The sequence below is a fragment of the Chiloscyllium plagiosum genome, unplaced genomic scaffold, assembly GCF_037043375.1.
Source record: "Chiloscyllium plagiosum isolate Xiang-an unplaced genomic scaffold, Cpla_swu_hap1 HiC_scaffold_22, whole genome shotgun sequence".
In the NCBI taxonomy this organism is placed as follows: Eukaryota; Metazoa; Chordata; class Chondrichthyes; order Orectolobiformes; family Hemiscylliidae; genus Chiloscyllium; species Chiloscyllium plagiosum.
Window position 1 is genome coordinate 11,180,818 of NW_028270160.1, and position 18,307 is coordinate 11,199,124.

At 43.0% G+C, this 18,307-nt stretch overlaps 1 protein-coding gene across 1 annotated transcript in view; it reads right to left on the reverse strand.

The window, feature by feature from the left end:
- Positions 1-18,307, reverse strand: part of r3hcc1l (R3H domain and coiled-coil containing 1-like) — a 178,447-nt gene that overhangs the window by 139,190 nt on the left and 20,950 nt on the right. The gene's annotated exons all lie outside the window — the stretch shown is intronic.

An 18,307-nucleotide genomic window follows, 5' to 3' on the forward strand; every position in this document is an offset into this window, starting at 1 on the left:
CTACGAACCAGGAGGATTTGCATTATTGAGTTTGTAGTTATAGGAAAAGGATCATAAAAATCCTATCACATTAAGGTCCTGAGTGATTATATAATTAAAACCATTCAGCTTTAAAAAGTGCAGAGATTTTGTATTCCACTTTCACTTCATACTACAGTAGTGTCAACGTTGCAGGATTTGTTACTGTATCACATGACATCATCCCAGAAATCACCAGCCCAACTCTGAGTGCACTCTCAAAACTTAAGTCTCCCGATAATTCAATTCCCCCTAGATAGCAAGTGAGAAATCTATGTCAGTAGTTCTCATTATTTACCTAATTCATGTTTAATAAATATGTAAAAATATGCCTGATACTGCCAGTAACCTTCATTCACACTATATCATTTCTCAAAAGCTGGTTGCGCTGGCTTGTCAAAAATGACAATTTAGGGAATAAAGCAGGGCTGGTAGTATGTGTTCTGCAACCCAGTGGAAAGTCCACCCAACCCACACAGAGTCAATGAAATCCACAATGAAGTGAAACCATTTTCAAAAACACTGTAGCAAAGGCATTGGGCAGGACAACACATCAGTCACATTAAGACCTACCTGCATGGAAGCGAATTCTAAACCCAAACTAAATTAATATTCCCTTCTTTAAACAGAAGTAGCAACCACACACCATAGGTTATTCTTTATACTTCCTACTACTCAGTTCAAAGTTCTCTCAAATGATAAGTTGATATCTGTCTTCAATAGGCAGCCCTAAGTGCAAGTGCTCATTGATCAAAACAAATATGCAACTTCCAGTGGTAGACATTTAACTCTCAATTATGTTTAAAGAGAGTTGGGAAAGAAGTGGGCAATGTGGAAAATTGGAACTGTCACAGGCTTTAACAAAGCTAGGATTCATTGTGATGCCTAGGACAAGGACTTTATACCACATCTGGCAGAATGACACAGGATGTGGACAATGATTTAATTCATAGCAATGAAATTACCTCGATGAGCTGCACTGTTTACAGCACAGCAAACGGTCACCAAGTTCCTCAGCCATATGATCCAACCTGTGCTTCATGGAAGATGAGAAACAAATGTATAGGATCTGTGTGTTCTAGCCTTGGTCTGTGCCTAGTCATCGCCTCTGGATTGATTTCATTGGCCTCAGTCTCTAACTAGGAAAGGGGCAATCAATTTTTACAGGAGCTGGGTCTGTTACTGCATTAGTAATCCACTATTTCATGCTAATATTTAATGGGTTTCTTGTGGTCCTGTGGCAGTGTCCCTACCTCTGAGCCAGGGGACCCAGGTTTTCAGTCACGCCCGCTCTAAAGGTGTATAATAATAACATCTCTGAACAAGTTGGTGAGAAAGCATCATTAATTCCCAGAGGACAATGAGTCAATCCCAGGACAGCAGATGGTGTAATTTAAATGTGATTTCCAAGTTGAATTTATGAACAGAAAGTTGGAATATACAAGCATTCATAGAAGATTGGCTGGCTGGTAGACAACACAATAAGCATAAATAATTCTTTTCCTGATTTGGCAGGCTGTTGCGAATTACTTTCTGCAGGGGTCTGCCCTGGTGCCTCAAATTTTATGTATGCAGGAAGCACAAGGACGTTGTACATGGACAAGTTAAGTGAGTGGACATATATTTGCCAGATGGAGTTTCTTGCAGGGAAAAGTTACATTGTTCACTTTGGAAGGAAGAATACAAAAATGCAAAACAAAGAAAATAAGTGTAGAATTCCAAGGTGTGGAAGGATCTAGGTGATCTATTGCATGAGTCACAAAAATTATGCTGATGCAGCAAGTACTTCAGGCTGCAAATGGAATATTAATATATTCAATTCCCTTTAAGTTATACATGGCATTGGCTAAACCACACCTTGTATCTCTCAGAAGTTTTGGTCTCATGCAAGAAATGAGAATGTACTGGAGGTAGTTCAGAGGTGGTTTACTAGATTGATACTTGAAATAAATAAGTTATCTTGTGAGAAAAGGTTGGACTGAATGGACTTGATTTCACTGGAATAACTTGACAGAAGTATAAAAGATCATGTGGTGGCAATGTCCTTAACTGCTGGCCAGAAAATCCATGCTCAGGACCTTCAGAAGAGTGTTGTAACATGTTTGAACAGATTGATTAAAAATATAAGACCCTGAATGATCTTAAAGTGGACGTGGAAGTGATGTTCCCACTTGTGGGTGAGTCCAGAACTTGCAGTGTGAGTTTTGAAATTATCCATCACTTTTAAGACAGATGAGGAGAAATCAGAAGGTTGTGCAACTTTTGAGACTTTTGTCTCAGAAGGCAGTGAAAGCAGTTGTTGAATATTTTAAGGCCTTTCCTAACAACAATCGATAGTTATCAGGAGATGAGAATGTGCAATCCAAAACAGAAACAGATCAGCCGTGATCTTGTTAAATGGTGTAGCAGATTCATGGAGCTGAATGGCCCACTGCTGCTGCTTATTTGTTTGTAAATTTATAAGTCTTTCAAGTGCAAGTAGGGATTAACATCAAACGATGTCCTTGCCAGTGACAGGCACATCCCATAAAAGAATTTTTTAAAAGTATAACTTATGCTCCTGAACAGCAATGACCACTGTTGAAACACTTAAGCATGGACATCAGCTGAGCACGGTGGTAAAAACAATGACTGCAGATGCTGGAAACCAGATTCTGGATCAGTGGTGCTGGAAGAGCACAGCAATTCAGGCAGCATCAGAGGACAGGCAAAATCGACGTTTCGGGCAAAAGCCCTTCATCAGGAATAAAGGCAGAGAGCCTGAAGCGTGGAGAGATAAGCTAGAGGAGGGTGGGGGTGGGGATAGAGTAGCATAGAGTACAATAGGTCAGTGGGGAAGGAGATGAAGGTGATAGGTCAGGGAGGAGAGGGTGGAGTGGATTGGTGGAAAAGGAGCTAGGCAGGTCGGACAAGTCCAGACACGTCAGGGGATCGTATTGCTGGAGGTTAGAAACTAGGATGAGGTGGGGGAAGGGGAAATGAGGAAACTGTTGAAATCCACATTGATGCCCTGGGGTTGAAGTGTTCCGAGGCGGAAGATGAGGCATTCTTCTTCCATGCGTCTGGTGGTGAGGGAGCGGCGGTGGAGGAGGCCCAGCACCTCCATGTCCTCGGCAGAGTGGGAGGGGGAGTTGAAATGTTGAGCCACGGGGCGATTTGGTTGGTTGGTGCGGCTGTTGAACCACACATTGTCAAGTCTTTCATATGGTACCCTGCAACACTGTGGTAGTGTCCCTATCTCTGAACCAGGGGCATGAGTTTAAGTCCCACCTGCTTCAGAGGTTGTAACATCATATCTGGACAGGTTGATTAGAAAATCTCAAGTTTTTCCACAATCAACTAACTTACTAACATGCACTGGCAATGCTTGCACAGGAACAATATCAACTATTTGCTGATGGATTCTTGTGCAAATACATTTAGGAATAGTGGGGAAAAAACTGGCAAACAAAAAAAAAGGATGTGGCCAAGTCCAGATTTTGTTTTACTCAAGGTCTACCCCTGAAAAATAAGGTCACCACATTCTAACTTTTGCATAATGCTTCACGTACATCAATTTCTTGACAAATTTCGTTTAATGTTGCAATACAATTTTTATGGGCTCATAAATAATTCCAACAGCCATACACTGCAGTCCTGCTGCAGTCCCTTTTCTCCAAGAAGTTTGCAAGAATTGTGAAAAAACTGAATGACATTTGAGAGAATTTAGATTGACATCAGCTTTTCCCTTGCAATTCCAAAACTTATCTCACAAATCTTGAAAAGAATGAAGGGATAAAAACACATAAACCTTTGAATGAGACTTACAGCATTTTAATACATTGCCAGTAAAATAATTTCCTACAAATAACTTGCTTCCTAGCAATATGGAATAATTTTAGTCAAATGTTTCCTTAAATTACAGCCAATCTATAATTCCATCAATAAAAATGAATTAACCTTGCACCTAGAAAGTAAAGCAGCAGCAGATCAAGGCAAAACACTTTCAACCTTCACTTACTGCATTGCTGGGACACGGCCTCTGTCCTTGAATTACTAGATTTCTAACACATACTGGAACAAATGCTGTAGCTTCCCATTAAACAGAGACTTTTGCATAAACAGTCATCAGTGTAACATCAAAGGATGACAGAAACAATCTTCAATAGGGTTGGTGCGTGGCACTTTTTGCATAATAGCAACAATACTCAAGGGAAACAAAAAAGGCACATGGACTCTAACCACTTGCCTTTGCTGTATTAGTGAAGCTGGCTTCAGAGACAGGTCCAGAAAACAACTCAGGAATATCAGGAAACTTGCCAGATTCACTACAGCCATTTTTGGTAAAGTTGACAACGCTGCTTTGATGCTGGCACTGACTGCGTGAGTTACCCACACATCGTTAGCAGATATCAAAACAGCAATATCAAAGTACAAACCGCACTACCAATGGCTCTTAACACATTCTCTTCAGATCCTACCAGTTACCAATGACAGTACCAGTCACAAAGCTTCATTCTTGTGTTGGAAGTTCAAAAGAATGTCTTAAGGCAGAACCCACATTTGGAAGTCAAAAATTAGAATTTAGCTGTCATGAATCCATACCCCACCCATTATTTCAACTGGATATTTAATGAAAATGTGACATTTAGACCATCCCTAAGGATAATATTGGCAGGTCGGCTGAAGATCAGACATTACAAAAATAATGGCCAAAATACGTCTTCAGCCATTCTCAATACAAACTCCAAAACGCTTGCACAAGATTCATTTACTAGGGGGGCCCAGGCAAGCCAGATAAATAACAGGCAGATTTTTAAATAGTTTTACAATGGAATTCTCTTTCTCTGTATCTCAGTGAAAATTTTGCAGAAATCAACTTTTCTGAAGGGCACTTTTTTACAAAATGTGGTAACATCAAGTTCGTTAATCACCTAGAACTTAAGTTCAGAACTCAAACTAAAACAGCAAAGCTAACCACAAATTTCTCTCCATTCTGAAGATGGCTTCTTTACAGAAATATATTGATGCATTCTATTTATGACACACTGGCCAAAAGTTGAGTCAATTAATTCAACACTGTTCACAAAAACTCAATCAAAGTCTGCTTTGTTTCAAATCAAATTGGCTATGCAATGTAATAAAACGATATGGAGTCAAGGCAGTTGAATAAAGTTAGTTTCAGTTTCTCCAGTGGAGTTTCAGTCAGGTCATGACTGATCTGCATGACACAGCAGAGTGGAGGAGCTGACCAGCCTATCCACTTTATCTATATTGTTGTGCTCATTCTAATGGACAGCACATGGTTCTAAATATGGTGTTGGCAATCAGATGATTCTCCTATCACTACAACAGATGAGAGTTCAATAATAAGGCCAGTTGTTCATTAGGCTGATGACTTTAGTTTAATGACATGAAACCAAATCTTTCTTTGCACGTACTTTAAAATCCTGTTTTTTATGAAAGCTTCAAACTGTGATTTTCACAAATAGAAAACATGGCAGACTATATACACGCAATGTTAGATGCTGCCGCACTGCATATTTTCTACTCCAAGAATTGAGTTTCCTCAATCTTTAAAACTTTAAACCTGCAGATATATGAAGATCAGATTTGCAGTCGATGAAAAGGTGTCCAATACGTTTTGTGCAAATAGCAAATCTGATGGGCAGGCATGCAAATGGAGAGACTTGAACGCATTACATATGAAATCACTGATGGAAGGGTGGGTCTGGGCACTGACTTTTCAGTGTGCTTGAGTGACTCTGTTCTCTTCAAACATTGAGATTGCTTGAAGATTAACATGTCTCTATTTGGATCTGTCCTGGGTGCTTCTTTCTCCGCTTAATGGAGACCCAACTTGCGGGTTTCGAAACTGGCATTTAAACCTTTAAATTGGTTTTTGTGTCAGAATTTGGGGTGCCCTGTTATGTAGGTTCCTGAGCTCAACAGTCTGTAGGGTACTGCCTTTTGTAGATGAGAATCCTCCATGTGGCTACATGGTTAAACGCAGCAAAGCCAAGCTCTGCTGAACATGCTTCCAATATCAGGTACATTTCATGTTAAAAATCTGATCCATCACTAGATGCTTCAGGTACACCTTAAAGAGTGAAGGTGGAATGCATTTGGGTGCTTTGTGAAACTGGGAAGCTGTCCACACCTCAAGGCCATATAGAAGTGATTGAGAACATCTTTAGGCAAACTCTCTCCAAAGTCTGCGGGTGAGTCTGCCAAATGCTGAGCTTGCTTTTGTCAAGCAATGGGCGATTTCATCATCCAACATTATGTAGTTGCACTTAATATAACGCCTCTTTAATTCGGCTGTTTGCCAAACACAGACAATTTACACCCTGCAATAATCTAAAGACTATTCACCTGCAGCATACTGTGCAAACCTTGGAGCCAAATTCTCAATCTTTCTGAATTTTAAAGTGTGTGTTTCTCCAGACATTTAGCAGCAAATCTACGGACTTGTCATTTAATATGGTGGAGAATCAGAATTAAAAATAAAATAAAACTCCAGATTGGATAAATCCATCCTCATTCACTGCAATTTCCACTGGCCAGAAGGCATTAAATTTGCTAACATATTAATGCAATGTCAAAATTAGCCGAGTCCAGTAACACCAATATTACCACTGGTCCTGTGCAAAAAATAAATTCTCTACAGTGCCAAGGTTTACACAAGTTATAAATGGGACTCAAAGCACATGCACACCTTCTGCATTTCAATGTGCTAAATGGGAAAAGAACATAACTGAAGCAGCAATGTTAAACAATATCAGCAGCAAAATCTTCCTTAAAAAGCCATTCTCAAGAGAGGTCTCAACTTAAAGGAAAATCTGCTTTACAGAAGATATGAAGTTAGATAATATGACACAGCTAAATACAAGTACTAACCTCAAATTTTCTGCCTCAAAGAATGCATTAAATGAATGCACCAAAATAAGTCCCCAGCTTAAAGGGGTAACCTCAGCTCCATACTAATATTCAAGAATTCAAGCTCTACCTAACATTGACACATCAATTCAGTAGTGCGTGCATGTTGCTTGACTAACGGAGGTGTCATCCTGAGGATGCAATCAAGGGCAAAACTTCAGGATGGAAAAAAACCACCTGCATTTTTATAGCATCTTTAATACTACCAGCACAGAACAACGATCAAACTTTCCAATAAATTACCTCACTTAAAAAAAATCAACTCCAAGTGTCTTGAGGCATTTCCTTCACAACTTCCAAATTTAAAAAAGATACCTTGTGCATTGTCAGGCAGCACTCAATGAACCACACCTTTGATTCATGCTTTCTCTCATTACATAAAATTGCAACCTTACTGTTAAAAGGCTCTGCAAAGATTATAACACCTTCATTATAGCACAAGATCAACAGTATTAATCTTCACTGTCTAAAAGGTTATTTAATAAGAGGCTTTGCTTTAACTCAAAGCCCACGAGACATATTTGAGATTGTGCATCAAGCAAAATATTTAATCTGTTTTACCAGGACAGAAGTTAAGCCTGAATTTACTGAAAAGCACGTTTGAATATCATAAACCAGAAATCTTGCAACAAGTTGGATAGATGACCTTCTGTTGAGACAGTAAAGATAAACAGCACAATCCAACATACAGGATATCGCCAGGGTTGAAAAGGTTTTTTTTTAAAAAAAGGGTAGGATTAATCAACAATAATTAAGGAACACAAGGATTTTACAAGTACAAGGAAGGAAAGTTAGGAGATGCATCATGTTAATACTGTGGCACTGATGAGCAGAGAAAATCCAAGGAGGAAATGTAGGACAGCATCTTTGGAGTTTGGTTTGAATAAAGTTCATCACAGCCCTGCAGCCAATGTTCTGCTAGGAGGGAAGTCTTTTTCTTCCAGATACAAAAAACAGAAATTGCTGTAGAAACTCAGCAGGTCTAGTAGCATGTGTGGAGAGAAGCAGAGTTATCATTTCAGGTTCAGTGACCCTTCTTCAGAACTGTGAAGGATCACTGGACTCAAAACATTAACTCTGTTTTCTCTCCACACATGCTGCCAGACCTGCTGAGTTTCTACAGCAATCTGTATTTTTGCTGAAACTCAACAGGTCTTCATTTTACTTTTTCAAAAAGTGTACACTGGCACACCAAATGTAGGTTTCCCCCTTCTTTGCAGTGAGATTCTATGGTTATAACTTCTGTCATGAAATTAATGAAATATCAAACTATATATAGCACATGTTTTCACATTTTCCAAATCAATTCAAGCCAATTTATCTTTAAAAATGTGGCTATTATATAAACAAACATGACAGCCAGCATGTACACAACAGAACCTGACACATGACAGTAAAATGATGTCCAATTGACGGCTTTGACGGCCTTGACTGAGTTTGAACATCTCTGGGACATTAAGGAAAGCTAAGAATTCTCCTAAACAAAAAAAATGGAATTTTATATCACTTGACCAAACATATAGAACATTCAGTTTACTATCTCTGCCATCTTCTGGATGAGGCATAAAATTAAGAAAACACAAACTCTTAATTTGTCTCTAAAAGACTATGTTTTCCGGGCTCTGCCAGTACTTTACCATCATCTATGTGGCAGAACTCAAAAACTAATATGCATTCAACCATATTGGATTCTGAATATGGAAGGGGAAACAAGTAACTATTCAGAAACCTTCATTACCTGTTAATTATGAGTAAATACCATGTACAGTTCAAGCAAGGAGTTTATATGTGTTCAACATCTAAAACTTATCATCCATATGCACCACTCTATTGCTAGCTTTGCTAAAATAGCATCCAGCTTTCTGCGTTGTCATTAACAGGAATTAAAGTTGCTGCATTTGTGCAACAGATACAAAATAAACTGGCCGCAGGTATTTACAACTAGTAATCAAAAACACAAATGCTTTTTGATGTCACAGTAAGGGTTAGCCTATCAACTTTTCTGGCACCAAAAATCAACTCAGGTGCAGAGGCACATTCCTGTGGGTTAGGAATTGTTTTGTTTTATAACTTACTTCTCTATTAATCCATCTTTTCAACTTTCTTGATTTTTGGCATTAAATTCAGCTCCTTTTCTTTGTTCATCTTCTCAGACTTTTCACAGTTATGTTCAAATTAATCTCATTGATAAGGTGATGCACATTTAGTAACCGTTTACCCAATCCGAGATACTGTGTTACTCACAGCTTATGTTCAGCAAATTAGTAGCAAGATACTTTTGAGATTAAGGGTGCAGGCACAAAGCTAACTTAAAGGAAAGACTGAGACATTAGGATACAGCTAAATCTGGTCCATTATTTTGCACAACTAAATTCAAAGAGACAGATGTGACCATTTCAACATGAATTATTCATTGTTTACATGACAGGGAAGGTAGAGAACCATGTGATCTGATTGGGACTCATTTCCTACTCGAGGAGGAAGGAATTTCTGCTGCAAAGCCACTTCTGCACTGCAAAGGACTTCAACGCAAGTTCTGTCATGGTCAGTAACCGATGAGAGGATGTTTCCCTTTGTGACAGTGACTAGAATTAGGGGATTCAGTTTAGAAATATGAAGTTTCCTATTTAGGAGAGCATTGAGTTTAGGGGTTGAGACATCATGTTGAGATTGTACAAGACATCAGTGAGGCCACTTTTGGAGTACTGTTTACAGTTCTTTTCACCCTACTATAGAAAGGATATTATTAAATTAAAGAGGGTTCAGAAAAGATTAGGATGTTGCCAGGACTGTAGGAGCTGAGTTATAAAAATAGGCTGGGATAATTTTTCATTGGAACGTAGGAGGTTGAGGGGTGACTTTATAGAGGTAATTTATACTTTATTGGGGTGGGAGGGGTTAGGTACAGATAAGGTGAATAGCAAAGGTATTTTCCCTATGGTAAATGAGTTCAAAACTAGGAGGCATATTTTTTAAGGTGAGAGGAGAAAGATTTAAAAAAGGGACAGAGAATCATTTGTATGTAGGCTGAACTACCTGAGGTGGTAGATATGGGTACAGTTGCAACATTTAAAAGACAGTTGATAGGTACATGAAAACAAAAGATTTAGCGGTAAATGGGACAAATGCAGGCAAATGGGACTAGTGTCATTTGGGAAACTTGATCAGCATGGACAAGTTGGACTGAAGGGTCTGTTTCCATGCTTTATAGTAGCAAGTCTTTGGAACACAGAGAGCAGTTGAGGTGGGGTTCATTCAATGCGTGTGGGCCAGAGGAAGCTAGATGCTGGGAGTAACTGGTTATCAGGCCGGAGGGACTGAGTGGCCTACTCTTGCTCATAATTTGTAGGTTCATGAAACTTTTCTTTCTCCGCTTCTGCGAACTCCATTCCACAACTAACGCAGGCATGAACATTTTGAGTGGATGTTACATGAGTCATCACGAATATGCCAAAGCTGAAAGCAAGATGACATAGATACTGGCCTGCGAATACTTTTTAAACAAAGTCTGTCGCTGCCCTGAACTTGTGCTCCATGGAATGTCAAGTATCTCAGATCATTCTCAAAGCAGAAACAACCTGGCTCTGACAAGAAAACAGGAAAACACAGCTATACCTATGAGAACCTGACAAAACAATAGAACCTCTTTAATGTCCTTAAAATATTTTCAGTTAGATGAATTTATGAGTTCAGTAGAGAAGGGTTAATTAACGTGATGGTGAAAATCAACAAAAAAAATTAACAGCAGCAATTTTCCTCTGTACAATTCCAAAATAATTGGGAACTTTTCAGAAAAATAAGTTAGTATGCAGTTACATTTTTAGGGGTCAAAATGTCAGCAATGTAATAAATAAGTGAAAAGTCCAATTCAAGATAAATCTAATAACAGTTGAACCAAAATGCCAAAGGGCTACAAGCGACATCTCACAAAGATCCTAGGTCATCAAATATTTAAAGTATCATTTTAATATGTAAAGTTAATTTACCCTCCGTTCTACCTCCAACAAAGGCATTATAAATTTTCAACAAACTGTTGCCATAGAACAGCTATTGCAATCTTTCCACCTGATTCACATTTCAGCAATATGAAGCAGAGATGCAGAACAGCAATACTTTGGAGCACAATGCCAATAAGATAGTGTTGCAGAGAAAAACAAACCATCATTTCCAGTGTGCTGCTGCTGCTGTTGGTGACTGGGCCACAGGTCCAGTCCTGATGAAGGGCATTTGCCCAAAACGTAGATTTCCTGCTCCTCGGATGCTGCCTGACCGGCTGTGCTTTTCCACCACCACTCTAATCTAGACTGATTTCCAGCAACTGCAGTCCTCACTTTTGCCTTTGCACAGGTCTACAGATGCTGGCTACATCACCCCAAAAACATTTCCCTCAAGCAAGAGTTTAACTATTATGTGAACAAGCTATTAAACATTGAGTGTCATGGAAAAAAGTAAAAGAAAATTACAAGGTGATGAGCCTTAACCAGACAGGGACCAATAATCAGACATGTTTCCAGCAGGAATCATTAAGTGATGACAGCTAGGGACAGGAGGTCCACATTTCTGCATCCACACCATTGCCTAGTCAGGGACTATGAAGGATGATATATTTCTACAACACATTTCATAAGACCATAAATACAGCAGCATTAGGCCATTCAGCCCATCGGGTTTGCTCCACTATTCACTCAGATCACAGCTGATCCGATAATCCTCAATTCCCATTTTCTGCCTTTCCTCCTTAACCCTTGATTTATTACGGATTAAAACATGTCTATACCAGTGTTGACAGCTCCTGCAGTAAAGAATTCCATAGATTTACAGATTCCTTTATCCTCAGGATATCCTGAAGCATACAGAGCCAATGAAATGCATTTGAAACGTAATCATTATTGCAATTGAGAAATGCAGCAATCAATTTATAAACAGCAAATGTCTGCAAAGCTATAATGACCAGGTTATCTGTTTGCAGGGATGTTGGTTTCCTAATATTTATCGCTCAATCAGCAGGAATAACTCATATCACAGCTTTTAAGAGATTAAATCTAGGACACTCTTATAACTCACAATCATACAGCACCTTTAACATAGTAAAGTGTACTAACTGTGCCAAACTTCAACACCAATTACATAAAGATGATACTTAGATGGACGTCAAAGATGGATTGAAGCGGAGCAAATTAGGCAGGGAATTCTAGAGTGTAGGATCCAGCAAACTGAAAGCATAGACACCAACGGTAAAGTGACTAAGGATTATGGACAAGGCAAAATTGGACCACAGAACTTGAGGGTTTTAAGAAGAAGGGGCTTACCAAGATAAAGGTAGAATGGTCATACAGGAATTTGACAGCAAGTATAACACTCTACCATTTCACATGATGTTACTCAATGACATATACAGGAGGCAAATCTAAATTCTATTCTACATCCTGATACTTGGAATCAGGTTTGTGCATTATTGGCTCACTTAAGTTCAATTAATCCACTATTTATCTGTAGAGAACACTTCTTCAGTGTTCCATATATGTAAACATATGACTATGATCAGGTACTAGCTATGCAAGTGATCACGGCCACAAAGCTGTATGCTGTCAGTTCGTATGGTACTACTTTAGAATTTCCAAGTCTGGGCATTTTTCTTCGAAATTATACAAGACTTTTTTTTTTAAACATAGCGACAACAATGGGATCCAAATGCATTGTGCTTCAGCTAACCTGGATCATCAATCAATAGTGCAAAGGTCTGTCAAGGACCTTGTAATAAAGAGACTCCATCTTTTGCAGGCTCCCTCACCTCAAATGATAAATGAGCTCTGCAGTTATTAGCATCTTATTTAGCCATAAGCTGCACCCAATATTAGCTATACCTGGCCAGATGCAAAATTAATTTTCTGATTACTTCAGCCTCAGAAACATAAGTCTAGATTTAATAGACAGCAGCAGCTAATTATACTTTACTCCCCCCATGAGAAACTATTGGTGTGTGACACAGACTAAATCTTCAGTGTGCTCTGAAAACATTCTCCAATATTTTGACAGTGTTCAGCATATTGGCACCAATACACTAGAGTTAACACAAGGCACTTTGAGGTTCCTTAATACATTTAATTCATCATCCTAAATTGCTTCCATCACTGCACCCAACAATGACAAACATGTAATTACTGGTATTTTGCTTCAGTGTTATCAAGATCAATATTCTCGCACCAAATGCAACCCAAGTTTGGAAGAATTTTGAAAATGTAAGATTTTGATGCTGGGTGTTTTCTCACAGTTCAAATGAGCATCTATAATCAGCCATGAGCAAAACACTGCACAAGATGGAAATATGAAATGAAGCAGAAAATGCTGGGAATGGAAGGAAAAATCAACTGTTTCTCTCTTTACACAAGCTTCCAGACCTGATAAGTATTTGCAACATTTTCTCGACAAAATCAATGGCACTCACCCACAATATCACACCTTTCAACTATAATGTTCCAGTACGTTAATGATACTTCAGTAAGGTGTTCAACAAGGTTCCCCATGGGAGACTGGTTAGCAAGGTTAGAGCTCACGGAATACAGGGAGAACTAGCCATTTGGATACAGAACTGGCTCAAAGGTAGAAGACAGAGGGTGGTGCTGGAGGGTTGTTTTTCAGACTGGAGGTCCGTGACCGGTGGAGTGCCACAAAGATCGGTGCTGGGTCCTCTACATTTACATAAATGATTTGGATGCGAGCATAAGAGGTACAGTTAGTAAGTTTGCAGATGACACTAAAATTGGAGGTGTGGTGGACAACGAAGAGGGTCACCTCAGATTACAACAGGATCTTGACCAGATGGGCCAATGGGCTGAGAAGTGGCAGATGGAGTTTAATTCAGATAAATGCGAGGTGGTGCATTTTGGGAAAGCATATCTTAGCAGGACTTATACACTTAATGGTCAGGTCCGAGGGAGTGCTGCTGAACAAAGAGATCTTGGAGTGCAGATTCATAGCTCCTTGAAAGTGGAGTCGCAGGTAGATAGGATAGTGAAGGTAGTGTTTGGTATGCTTTCCTTTATTGGTCAGGGTATTGAGTACAGGAGTTGGGAGGTCATGTTGCGGCTGTACAGGTCATTGGTTAGGCCACTGTTGAAATATTGCATACAATTCTGATCTCCTTCCTATCGGAAAGATGTTGTGAAACTTGAAAGGGTTCAGAAAAGATTTACAAGTATAATGCCAGGGCTGAAGGATTTGAACTATAAGAAGAGGCTGAACAAGCTGGGTTTTTTTCCCCTGGAGTGTCGGAGGCCGAGAGGTTTATAGAGGTTTACAAAATTATGAGGGGCATTAATAGGATTAATAGACAAAGTCTTTTCCCTGGAGTCGGGGAGTCCAGAACTAGAGGACATAGGTTTAGAGTGAGAGAGGAAAGATATCAAAGAGACCTAACGGGCAACTTTTTCATGCAGAGGGTGGTACATGTATGGAATGAGCTGCCAGAGGAAGTGGTGGCACAATTGCAACATTTAAAAGGCATCTGGATGGGTATATAAATAGGAAGGGTTTGGAGAGATATGGGCCAGGTGTTGGCAGGTGGGACTAGATTGAGTTGGGATATCTTGTCGGCATGGATGGGTTGGACCGAAGGGTCTGTTTCCCTGCTGTACATCTCTATGACTGTATGATAGGTATTCAGTGATGGTGATGCAATTGAAAGTCAAGGGGTTTCTCTTGTTGATGATCATCACAGAATTTTTAAAAATCCTACACTAACAAGCCTGGAATTAATGCCAGAGGAGAAAGTGAGGTCTGCAGACGCTGGAGATCAAAGCTGAAACTTTATTGCTGGAACAGCACAGCAGGTCAGGCAGCATCTAGGGAACAGAAGATTCGACGTTTCGGGCACATGCCCTTCTTCAGGAATGAGCAGAGAGTGTTCAGCAGGTAGGGAGGAGGGACTTGGAGGAGGGGCGTTGGAAATGTGATAGGTGGAAAGAGGTCAAGGTGAAGGTGATAGGTCGGAGTCGGGTGGAGGCGGAGAGGTCAAGAAGAAGACTGCAGGTCAGGAAGGCGGTGCCGGGCTGGAGGGATTCGGCTGAGACAAGGTGGGGGGAGGGGGGATGAAGAAACTGGTGAAGTCCAAGTTCATCCCCTGTGGTTGGAGGGTTCCCAGTCGGAAGATAAGACGCTCCTCCTCCGACCGTCGCGTTGTTGTGGTTTGGCGGTGGATGAGTCCAATGACCTGCATATCCTCGGTGGAGTGGGAGGGGGAGTTGAAATGCTGTGCTACAGGGTGATTGGGTTGGTTCGTCCGGGTGGCCCAGAGGTGCTCTCTGAATCGCTCCGCAAGTAGGCGGCCTGTCTCCCCAATATAGAGGAGGCCACACCGGCTGCAGCGGATGCAGTAGATAATGTGGGTGGAGGTGCAGGTGAATCTGTGGCGGATATGGAAGTTTCCTTTGGGGCCTTGGAGAGAAGTGAGGGGGGAGGTGTGGGCGCAAGTGTTGCACCTCCTGCGGTTGCAAGGGAAGGTGCCGGGAGTGGAGGTTGGGTTGGTGGGGGGTATGGATCTGACAAGGGAGTCGCGGAGGGAGTGGTCTCTACGGAAAGCTGATAGAGGAGGGGAGGGAAATATATCCTTGGTGGTGGGGTCCGTTTGGAGGTGGCGGAAGTGACGGCGGATGATGCGCTGTACATGGAGATTGGTGGGGTGGTAGGTGAGGACCAGTGGGGTTCTGTCCTGGTGGCGGTTGGAGGGGCGGGGCTCAAGGGCGGAGGAGCGGGAAGTGGAGGAGATGCGGTGGAGGGCATCGTCGATCACGTCGGGGGGGAAATTGCGGTCCTTGAAGAAGGAGGCCGTCTGTGTTGTGCGTATTTTGAACTGGTCCTCCTGGGAGCAGATGCGGCGGAGACGAAGGAATTGGGAGAATGGGATGGCGTTTTTACAGGGGGCGGGGTGGGAGGAGGTGTAGTCCAGGTAGCTGTGGGAGTCAGTCGGTTTGTAGTAGATGTCCGTGTTGATTCGGTCGTCTGAGATAGAAACAGAAAGGTCTAGGAAGGGGAGGGAGGAGTCCGAGACTGTCCAGGTGAATTTGAGGTCGGGGTGGAAGGTGTTAGTGTAGTGGATGAACTGTTCAACCTCCTCGTGGGAGCACGAGGTAGCGCCGATACAGTCATCAATATAGCGGAGGAAAAGATGGGGGGTGGGGCCAGTGTAGTTGCGGAAGATGGATTGTTCCACATACCCTACGAAGAGGCAGGCATAGCTGGGGCCCATGCGGGTGCCCATGGCTACTCCTTTTGTTTGGAGAAAGTGGGAGGATTGGAAAGAAAAGTTGTTCAGGGTGAGGACCAGTTCAGTCAGTCGAAGGAGGGTGTCGGTGGAAGGGTACTGGGTGGTACGGCGGGAAGGAAGAAGCGGAGTGCTTTGAGTCCTTCGTGATGGGGGATGGAGGTGTACAGGGACTGGATGTCCATGGTGAAGATGAGGCGTTGGGGACCGGGGAAGCGGAAATCCTGGAGGAGGTGGAGGGCGTGGGTGCGTTCCAACCCCAACCTCACCATCAAACCAGCTGACAAGGGAGGCGCAGTAGTAGTTTGGCGCACCGACCTCTACACCGCTGAGGCCAAACGCCAGCTCGCAGATACCTCCTCCTACTGCCCCCTTGACCATGACCCCACCCCCCACCACCAAACCATCATCTCCCAGACCGTCCATAACCTCATCACCTCAGGGGACCTCCCATCCACCGCCTCCAACCTCATAGTACCACAACCCCGCACCGCCCGCTTCTACCTCCTGCCCAAAATCCACAAACCTGACTGCCCCGGACGACCCATCGTCTCAGCCTGCTCCTGCCCCACCGAACTCATCTCCTCCTACCTCGACACGGTCCTGTCCCCATTAGTCCAAGAACTCCCCACCTACGTCCGTGACACCACCCACGCCCTCCACCTCCTCCAGGATTTCCGCTTCCCCGGTCCCCAACGCCTCATCTTCACCATGGACATCCAGTCCCTGTACACCTCCATCCCCCATCACGAAGGACTCAAAGCACTCCGCTTCTTCCTTTCCCGCCGTACCACCCAGTACCCTTCCACCGACACCCTCCTTCGACTGACCGAACTGGTCCTCACCCTGAACAACTTTTCTTTCCAATCCTCCCACTTTCTCCAAACAAAAGGAGTAGCCATGGGCACCCGCATGGGCCCCAGCTATGCCTGCCTCTTCGTAGGGTATGTGGAACAATCCATCTTCCGCAACTACACTGGCCCCACCCCCCATCTTTTCCTCCGCTATATTGATGACTGTATCGGCGCTACCTCGTGCTCCCACGAGGAGGTTGAACAGTTCATCCACTACACTAACACCTTCCACCCCGACCTCAAATTCACCTGGACAGTCTCGGACTCCTCCCTCCCCTTCCTAGACCTTTCTGTTTCTATCTCAGACGACCGAATCAACACGGACATCTACTACAAACCGACCGACTCCCACAGCTACCTGGACTACACCTCCTCCCACCCCGCCCCCTGTAAAAACGCCATCCCATTCTCCCAATTCCTTCGTCTCCGCCGCATCTGCTCCCAGGAGGACCAGTTCAAAATACGCACAACACAGACGGCCTCCTTCTTCAAGGACCGCAATTTCCCCCCCGACGTGATCGACGATGCCCTCCACCGCATCTCCTCCACTTCCCGCTCCTCCGCCCTTGAGCCCCGCCCCTCCAACCGCCACCAGGACAGAACCCCACTGGTCCTCACCTACCACCCCACCAATCTCCATGTACAGCGCATCATCCGCCGTCACTTCCGCCACCTCCAAACGGACCCCACCACCAAGGATATATTTCCCTCCCCTCCTCTATCAGCTTTCCGTAGAGACCACTCCCTCCGCGACTCCCTTGTCAGATCCATACCCCCCACCAACCCAACCTCCACTCCCGGCACCTTCCCTTGCAACCGCAGGAGGTGCAACACTTGCGCCCACACCTCCCCCCTCACTTCTCTCCAAGGCCCCAAAGGAAACTTCCATATCCGCCACAGATTCACCTGCACCTCCACCCACATTATCTACTGCATCCGCTGCAGCCGGTGTGGCCTCCTCTATATTGGGGAGACAGGCCGCCTACTTGCGGAGCGATTCAGAGAGCACCTCTGGGCCACCCGGACGAACCAACCCAATCACCCTGTAGCACAGCATTTCAACTCCCCCTCCCACTCCACCGAGGATATGCAGGTCATTGGACTCATCCACCGCCAAACCACAACAACGCGACGGTCGGAGGAGGAGCGTCTTATCTTCCAACTGGGAACCCTCCAACCACAGGGGATGAACTTGGACTTCACCAGTTTCTTCATCCCCCCTCCCCCCACCTTGTCTCAGCCGAATCCCTCCAGCCCG